Source organism: Lolium rigidum, chromosome 1 (genome assembly GCF_022539505.1).
Source record: "Lolium rigidum isolate FL_2022 chromosome 1, APGP_CSIRO_Lrig_0.1, whole genome shotgun sequence".
In the NCBI taxonomy this organism is placed as follows: domain Eukaryota; kingdom Viridiplantae; phylum Streptophyta; class Magnoliopsida; order Poales; family Poaceae; genus Lolium; species Lolium rigidum.
Genome location: NC_061508.1, coordinates 215,472,988 through 215,481,376, shown reverse-complemented (window position 1 = coordinate 215,481,376; position 8,389 = coordinate 215,472,988).

The following is an 8,389-nucleotide window of genomic DNA, read 5'->3' as shown; positions in this document are numbered from 1 at the left end:
TCTCCGAGGAAAAAAGATTCAGTTATTTGAATAATCATGAGAGTAAAATCGCGCTGAAATTTGGTTTCGGTGCTCAATTATCTACCTCCAGTTATCTACACTAGTGGAAAATGGGGCTATAGGCCCAGTTCGTCTGGGTCTTCAGTCCGGTTTCCAAACCGGGACCAACAAGGCGGGACTAAAAGGTCCCCCTTTAGTCCCGGTTCAAAGTTGCACCGGACCTAAAGGCGTCGCTGATACGCGTACAGCACGCGTCCGTTGGGAACCCCAAGAGGAAGGTGTGATACGTACAGCGGCAAGTTTTCCCTCAGTATGAAACCAAGGTTTATCGAACCAGTAGGAGCCAAGAAGCACGTTGAAGGTTGATGGCGGCGGGATGTAGTGCGTCGCAACACCAGAGATTCCGGCGCCAACGTGGAACCTGCACAACACAACCAAAGTACTTTGCCCCAACGAAACAGCGAGGTTGTCAATCTCACCGGCTTGCTGTAACAAAGGATTAGATGTATAGTGTGGATGATGATTGTTTGCAGAGAACAGTAGAACAGTATTGCAGTAGATTGTATTTCAGTATAGAGAATTGGACCGGGGTCCACAGTTCACTAGAGGTGTCTCTCCCATAAGATAAACAGCATGTTGGGTGAACAAATTACAGTTGGGCAATTGACAAATAAAGAGGGCATGACCATGCACATACATATTATGATGAGTATAGTGAGATTTAATTGGGCATTACGACAAAGTACATAGACCGCTATCCAGCATGCATCTATGCCTAAAAGTCCACCTTCAGGTTATCATCCGAACCCCTCCAGTATTAAGTTGCTAACAACAGACAATTGCATTAAGTATTGCGCGTAATGTAATCAGTAACTACATCCTTGAACATAGCACCAATGTTTTATCCCTAGTGGCAACAGCACATCCATAATCTTAGAGATTTCTGTCACTTCCCCAGATTCACGGAGACATGAACCCACTATCGAGCATAAATACTCCCTCTTGGAGTTACAAGCATCTACTTGGCCAGAGCATCTACTAGTAACGGAGAGCATGCAAGATCATAAACAACACATAGACATAACTTTGATAATCAACATAACAAGTATTCTCTATTCATCGGATCCCAACAAACGCAACATATAGAATTACGGATAGATGATCTTGATCATGTTAGGCAGCTCACAAGATCCGACAATTAAGCACAATGGGGAGAAGACAACCATCTAGCTACTGCTATGGACCCATAGTCCAGGGGTAGACTACTCACACATCACTCCGGAGGCGACCATGGCGGCGTAGAGTCCTCCGAGAGATGATTCCCCTTTCTGGCAGGGTGCCGAAGGCGATCTCCTGAATCCCCCGAGATGGGATTGGCGGCGGCGGCGTCTCTGGAAGGTTTTCCGTATCGTGGCTCTCGGTACTGGGGGTTTCGCGACGGAGGCTTTAAGCAGGCGGAAGGGCAGGTCAGGGGGCCACACGAGGGGCCCACACCATAGGGCCGCGCGGCCAGGGGCCAGGCCGCGCCGCCCTAGGGTTTGGCCGCCTCGTGGCCCCACTTCGTCTCCTCTTCGGTCTTCTGGAAGCTTCGTGGCAAAATAGGACCCTGGGCGTTGATTTCGTCCAATTCCGAGAATATTTCGTTACTAGGATTTACTGAAACCAAAAACAGCAGAAAACAACAACCGGCACTTCGAGCATCTTGTTAATAGGTTAGTTCCGGAAAATGCACGAATATGACATAAAGTGTGCATAAAACATGTAGATAACATCAATAATGTGGCATGGAACACAAGAAATTATCGATACGTCGGAGACGTATCAGCATCCCCAAGCTTAGTTCTGCTCGTCCCGAGCAGGTAAAACGATAACAAAGATAATTTCTGGAGTGACATGCCATCATAACCTTGATCATACTATTTGTAAAGCATATGTAGTGAATGCAGCGATCAAAACAATGTATATGACATGAGTAAACAAGTGAATCATAAAGCAAAGACTTTTCATGAATAGTACTTCAAGACAAGCATCAATAAGTCTTGCATAAGAGTTAACTCATAAAGCAATAATTCATAGTAAAAGCATTGAAGCAACACAAAGGAAGATTAAGTTTCAGCGGTTGCTTTCAACTTGTAACATGTATATCTCATGGATATTGTCAACATAGAGTAATATAATAAGTGCAATATGCAAGTATGTAGAAATCAATGCACAGTTCACACAAGTGTTTGCTTCTTGAGGTGGAGAGAAATAGGTGAACTGACTCAACAATGAAAGTAAAAGAATGGTCCTCCATAGAGGAAAAGCATCGATTGCTATATTTGTGCTAGAGCTTTGATTTTGAAAACATGAAACAATTTTGTCAATGGTAGTAATAAAGCATATGTATCATGTAAATTATATCTTACAAGTTGCAAGCCTCGTGCATAGTATACTAATAGTGCCCGCACCTTGTCCTAATTAGCTTGGACTACCGGATCATCGCAATGCACATGTTTTAACCAAGTGTCACAAAGGGGTACCTCTATGCCGCCTGTACAAAGGTCTAAGGAGAAAGCTCGCATTGGATTTCTCGCTATTGATTATTCTCAACTTAGACATCCATACCGGGACAACATAGACAACAGATAATGGACTCCTCTTTTATGCATAAGCATGTAGCAACAATTAATAATTTTCTCATATGAGATTGAGGATATATGTCCAAAACTGAAACTTCCACCATGGATCATGGCTTTAGTTAGCGGCCCAATGTTCTTCTCTAACAATTTGCATGCTTAACCATAAGGTGGTAGATCTCCCTTACTTCAGACAAGACGAACATGCATAGCAACTCACATGAAATTCAACAAAGAATAGTTGATGGCATCCCCAGTGAACATGGTTATCGCACAACAAGCAACTTAATAAGAGATAAAGTGCATAAGTACATATTCAATACCACAATAGTTTTTAAGCTATTTGTCCCATGAGCTATATATTGCAAAGGTGAATGATGGAATTTTAAAGGTAGCACTCAAGCAATTTACTTTGGAATGGCGGAGAAATACCATGTAGTAGGTAGGTATGGTGGACACAAATGGCATAGTGGTTGGCTCAAGGATTTTGGATGCATGAGAAGTATTCCCTCTCGATACAAGGTTTAGGCTAGCAAGGCTATTTGAAACAAACACAAGGATGAACCGGTGCAGGAAAACTCACATAAAAGACATATTGTAAACATTATAAGACTCCACACCGTCTTCCTTGTTGTTCAAACTCAATACTAGAAATTATCTAGACCTTAGAGAGACCAAATATGCAAACCAAATTTTAGCATGCTCTATGTATTTCTTCATTAATGGGTGCAAAGTATATGATGCAAGAGCTTAAACATGAGCACAACAATTGCCAAGTATCACATTACCCAAGACATTTTAGCAATTTACTACATGTATCATTTTCCAATTCCAACCATATAACAATTTAACGAAGAAGAAACTTCGCCATGAATACTATGAGTAGAGCCTAAGGACATACTTGTCCATATGCTACAACGGAGCGTGTCTCTCTCCCATACAGTGAATGCTAGGATCCATTTTATTCAAACAAAACAAAAACAAAAACAAACCGACGCTCCAAGAAAAGCACATAAGATGTGATGGAATAAAAATATAGTTTCAGGGGAGGAACCTGATAATGTTGTCGATGAAGAAGGGGATGCCTTGGGCATCCCCAAGCTTAGACAGCTTGAGTCTTCTTAGAATATGCAGGGGTGAACCACCGGGGCATCCCCAAGCTTAGAGCTTTCACTCTCCTTGATCATGTTGCATCATACTCCTCTCTTGATCCTTGAAAACTTCCTCCACACCAAACTTAGAACAACTCATTAGAGGATTAGTGGACAATAAAAATTAACATGTTCAGAGGTGACACAATCATTCTTAACACTTCTGGACATTGCATAAAGCTACTGGACATTAATGGATCAAAGAAATTCATCCAACATAGCAAAAGAGGCAATGCGAAATAAAAGGCAGAATCTGTCAAAACAGAACAGTTCGTATTGACGAATTTTATCAAGGCACCAGACTTGCTCAAATGAAAATGCTCAAATTGAATGAAAGTTGCGTACATATCTGAGGATCACTCACGTAAATTGGCATAATTTTCTGAGTTACCTACAGAGAAAACAGCCCAGATTCGTGACAGCAAAGAAATCTGTTTCTGCACAGTAATCCAAATCTAGTATGAACTTTACTATCAACGACTTTGCTTGGCACAACAAAACACTAAACTAAGATAAGGAGAGGTTGCTACAGTAGTAAACAACTTCCAAGACACAAAATAAAAACAAAGTACTGTAGTAAAAACCATGGGTTGTCTCCCATAAGCGCTTTTCTTTAACGCCTTTCAGCTAGGCGCGAGAAAGTGTGTATCAAGTATTATCAAGAGACGAAGTGTCAACATCATAATTTGTTCTAATAATAGAATCAAAAGGTAACTTCATTCTCTTTCTAGGGAAGTGTTCCATACCTTTCTTGAGAGGAAATTGATATTTTATATTACCTTCCTTCATATCAATGATAGCACCAACGGTTCGAAGAAAAGGTCTTCCCAATATAATGGGACAAGATGCATTGCATTCAATATCCAAGACAACAAAATCAACGGGGACAAGGTTATTGTTAACGGTAATGCGAACATTATCAACTTTCCCCAAAGGTTTCTTTGTAGAATGATCAGCAAGATTAACATCCAAATAACAATTTTTCAGCGGTGGCAAGTCAAGCATATTATAAATTTTCTTAGGCATAACGGAAATACTTGCACCAAGATCACATAAAGCATTACAATCAAAATCTTTAACCTTCATCTTAATGATGGGCTCCCAACCATCCTCTAGCTTTCTAGGAATAGAGGCTTCGCGCTCTAGTTTCTCTTCTCTAGCTTTTATGAGAGCATTTGTAATATGTTGCGTGAAAGCCAAATTTATAGCACTAGCATTAGGACTTTTAGCAAGTTTTTGCAAGAACTTTATAACTTCAGAGATATGGCAATCATCAAAATTCAAACCATTATAATCTAAAGCAATGGGATCATCATCCCCAATGTTGGAAAAAATTTCAGCAGTTTTATCACAGGCAATTTCAGCAGTTTTATCAGTTTCGGGCAGTTTCTCGCGCTTTGCATTAGAAGTGGAAACATTGCTAACACCAATTCTTTTATTATTAATAGTAGGAGGTGCAGCAACATGTGTAGCATTAGCATTACTAGTCGTGGTAATAGTCCAAACTTTAGCTACATTCTTCTCTTTAGCTAGTTTTTCATTTTCTTCTCTATCCCACCTAGCACGCAATTCGGCCATCAATCTTATATTCTCATTAATTCTAACTTGGATGGCATTTGCTGTAGTAACAATTTTATTTTCAATATCCCTATTAGGCATAACTTTCGATTTCAAAAGATCAACATCGGAGGCAAGACTATCAACTTTAGAAGCAAGTATATCAATTTTCCCAAGCTTTTCTTCAACGGATTTGTTAAAGGCGAGTTTGTGTACTAATAAATTCTTTAAGCATGGCTTCAAGTCCAGGGGTGTGTTCCTATTATTGTTGTAAGAATTCCCATAAGAATTACCATAGCCGTTGCCATTATTATAAGGATATGGCCTATAGTTGTTACTAGAATTGTTCAGGTAAGCATTGTTGTTGAAATTATTATTTTTAATGAAGTTTACATCAACATGTTCTTCTTGGGCAACCAATGAAGCTAACGGAACATTATTAGGATCAACATTAGTCCTATCATTCACAAGCATAGACATAATAGCATCAATCTTATCACTCAAGGAAGAGGTTTCTTCGACAGAATTTACCTTCTTACCTTGTGGAGCTCTTTCACGTGTGCCATTCGGAGTAATTGATCATCATATTATCAAGAAGCTTTGTTGCTTCACCAAGAGTGATGGACATAAAGGTACCTCCAGCAGCTGAATCCAATAAATTCCGCGAAGAAAAATTTAGTCCTGCATAGAAGGTTTGGATGATCATCCAAGTAGTCGATCCATGGGTTGGGCAATTTTTAACCGAGAGATTTCATTCTTTCCCATGCTTGTGCAACATGCTCAGTATCTAATTGTTTAAAATTCATTATGCTACTCCTCAAAGATATAATTTTAGCAGGGGGATAATATCTACCAATAAAAGCATCCTTGCATTTAGTCCATGAATCAATACTATTCTTAGGCGAGAGATAGCAACCAATCTTTAGCTCTTCCTCTTAATGAGAAAGGGAACAATTTTAATTTTATAATGTCACCATCTACATCTTTATACTTTTGCATTTCACATAGTTCAACAAAATTATTAAGATGGGCAGCAGCATCATCGGAACTAACACCGAGAAAATTGCTCTCGCATAACAAGATTCAGTAAAGCGAGGTTTAATTTCAAAGAATTCTGCTGTAGTAGCAGGTGGAGCAATAGGTGTGCATAAGAAATCATTATTATTTGTGGTTGTGAAGTCACACAACTTAGTATTTTCAGGGGTGGCCATTTTAGCAGTAGTAAATAAAGCAAACTAGATAAAGTAAATGCAAGTAACTAATTTTTTTGTGTTTTTGATATAGTAAACAAGATAGCAAATAAAGTAAAACTAGCAACTAATTTTTTTGTATTTTGATTTAGTGCAGCAAACAAAGTAGTAAATAAAACTAAGCAAGACAAAAACAAAGTAAAGAGATTGGGAAGTGGAGACTCCCCTTGCGGCGTGTCTTGATCTCCCCGGCAACGGCGCCGAAAAAGAGCTTGATACGCGTACAGCACGCGTCCGTTGGGAACCCCAAGAGGAAGGTGTGATGCGTACAGCGGCAAGTTTTCCCTCAGTATGAAACCAAGGTTTATCGAACCAGTAGGAGCCAAGAAGCACGTTGAAGGTTGATGGCGGCGGGATGTAGTGCGGCGCAACACCAGAGATTCCGGCGCCAGCGTGGAACCTGCACAACACAACCAAAGTACTTTGCCCCAACGAAACAGCGAGGTTGTCAATCTCACCGGCTTGCTTGTAACAAAGGATTAGATGTATAGTGTGGATGATGATTGTTTGCGAGAAAACAGGTAGAACAGTATTGCAGTAGATTGTATTTCGGTATAGAGAATTGGACCGGGGTCCACGGTTCACTAGAGGTGTCTCTCCCATAAGATAAACAGCATGTTGGGTGAACAAATTACGGTTGGGCAATTGACAAATAAAGAGGGCATGACCATGCACATACATATTATGATGAGTATAGTGAGATTTAATTGGGCATTACGACAAAGTACATAGACCGCTATCCGGCATGCATCTATGCCTAAAAGTCCACCTTCGAGGTTATCATCCGAACCCCCTCCGGTATTAAGTTGCTAACAACGGACAATTGCATTAAGTATTGCGCGTAATGTAATCGGTAACTACATCCTTGAACATAGCACCAATGTTTTATCCCTAGTGGCAACAGCACATCCATAATCTTAGAGATTTCGTCACTTCCCAGATTCACGGAGACATGAACCCACTATCGAGCATAAATACTCCCTCTTGGAGTTACAAGCATCTACTTGGCCAGAGCATCTACTAGTAACGGAGAGCATGCAAGATCATAAACAACACATAGACATAACTTTGATAATCAACATAACAAGTATTCTCTATTCATCGGATCCCAACAAACGCAACATATAGAATTACGAGATAGATGATCTTGATCATGTTAGGCAGCTCACAAGATCCGACAATTAAGCACAATGGGGAGAAGACAACCATCTAGCTACTGCTATGGACCCATAGTCCAGGGGTAGACTACTCACACATCACTCCGGAGGCGACCATGGCGGCGTAGAGTCCTCCGGGAGATGATTCCCCTCTCCGGCGGGGTGCGGAGGCGATCTCCTGAATCCCCCAAGATGGGATTGGCGGCGGCGGCGTCTCTGGAAGGTTTTCCGTATCGTGGCTCTCGGTACTGGGGGTTTCGCGACGGAGGCTTTAAGTAGGCGGAAGGGCAGGTCAGGGGGCCTGATACGTCTCCGACGTATCGATAATTTCTTATGTTCCATGCCACATTATTGATGTTATCTACATGTTTTATGCACACTTTATGTCATATTCGTGCATTTTCTGGAACTAACCTATTAACAAGATGCCGAAGTGCCTGATGCTGTTGTTTTCGCTATTTTTGGTTTCAGAAATCCTAGTAAGGAAATATTCTCGGATGGACGAAATCAAAGCCCGGGGACCTATTTTTCCACGAAGCTTCCGGAAGTCCGAAGGAGAGACGAAGAGGGGCCACGGAGGGGCCACACTATAGGGCGGCGCGGCCCCCCTTGGCCGCGCCGGCCCTGTGGTGTGGGGCCCCGTGCCGCCTCTTGAC